Below are 1,297 nucleotides of genomic sequence, written 5' to 3'. Positions count from 1 at the left end.
GAAGAGTCTGGGGACTCCCCCTCCTCCTCCTCCTGCCTGACATTCAGACGAGGTGGCGGTGAGGATGAGGAGGAGACGATGAGGAGGAAGAGTCTGGGGACTCCCCCTCCTCCTCCTCCTGCCTGACATTCAGACGAGGTGGCGGTGAGGATGAGGAGGAGACGATGAGGAGGAAGAGTCTGGGGACTCCCCCTCCTCCTCCTCCTCCTCCTCCTGCCTGACATTCAGACGAGGTGGCCGTGAGGATGAGGAGGAGACGATGAGGAGGAAGAGTCTGGGGACTCCTCAGGCAAATGAAAACCTGATAACATTTCTCCTGAACACTCGAGGCCCGACCACATCCTGTTGCTGAACAATTTAATCACTGAGGAGTGGTTCTGGTTCTGGTTCTGAAGGCGGTTTGAAGGACCCAGAACATGGCAGAGCTGCCCTCCTTTCCTGTGTTCTGATTCTGTCAGAACGTCTCGGGTCGGATCAGGAGCCCAGGCTTACTGAACAGAACTTCAGTTTCATTTTTTCAGAACTTCTCCTTCCTGTATTTCAGCCTGAGGTCTTCTGTCTCTAAGGACCACTTCGATCCTCCTGCTGTTCTTGGGTCAAACAGGTCCAGGAGGGTTTAGACTCAGGTCTCAAGGGGTCAGGAAACAGGGCTAAGATTCTTCAGCTGGTCTTTCTTTACTAAATCAGCTTCAGGTTCAGCTTCCTGCTGTGCAGCTCAGGGTTTCAGGTTCAGAAAGGAAGGACAGGTTTCATCTGAAATGTCAGCTCACCTTCGGCCGTCTGAAAGAACCATGTGAAGAACCATCTGAAAGAACCATGTAAAAGAATCATCTGAAAGAATCATCTGAAGGAATCATTTGAAAGAACCATGTAAAAGAATCATCTGAAAGAATCATCTGAAAGAATCATCTGAAGGAATCATTTGAAAGAACCATGTAAAAGAATCATCTGAAAGAATCATCTGAAAGAATCATCTGAAGGAATCATTTGAAAGAACCATGTAAAAGAATCATCTGAAAGAATCATCTGAAAGAATCATCTGAAGGAATCATTTGAAAGAACCATGTAAAAGAATCATCTGAAAGAATCATCTGAAAGAATCATCTGAAGGAATCATTTGAAAGAACCATGTAAAAGAATCATCTGAAAGAATCATCTGAAAGAATCATCTGAAGGAATCATTTGAAAGAACCATGTAAAAGAATCATCTGAAAGAATCATCTGAAAGAATCATCTGAAAGAACCATTTGAAAGAACCATGTAAAAGAATCATCTGAAAGAATCATCTGAAAGAATC

At 44.6% G+C, this 1,297-nt stretch overlaps 1 protein-coding gene across 1 annotated transcript in view; it reads left to right on the top strand.

Annotated features, from left to right (window-relative positions):
• The window catches only part of LOC106535965 (copine-4), a gene marked incomplete in the record, with an annotated part of 27,189 nt that overhangs the window by 24,207 nt on the left and 1,685 nt on the right, over nucleotides 1–1,297 (top strand).

This window comes from Austrofundulus limnaeus, unplaced genomic scaffold (genome assembly GCF_001266775.1).
Source record: "Austrofundulus limnaeus strain Quisiro unplaced genomic scaffold, Austrofundulus_limnaeus-1.0 Scaffold1630, whole genome shotgun sequence".
Lineage (NCBI taxonomy): Eukaryota > Metazoa > Chordata > Actinopteri > Cyprinodontiformes > Rivulidae > Austrofundulus > Austrofundulus limnaeus.
This window is presented reverse-complemented; position numbering and strand designations above follow the sequence as displayed.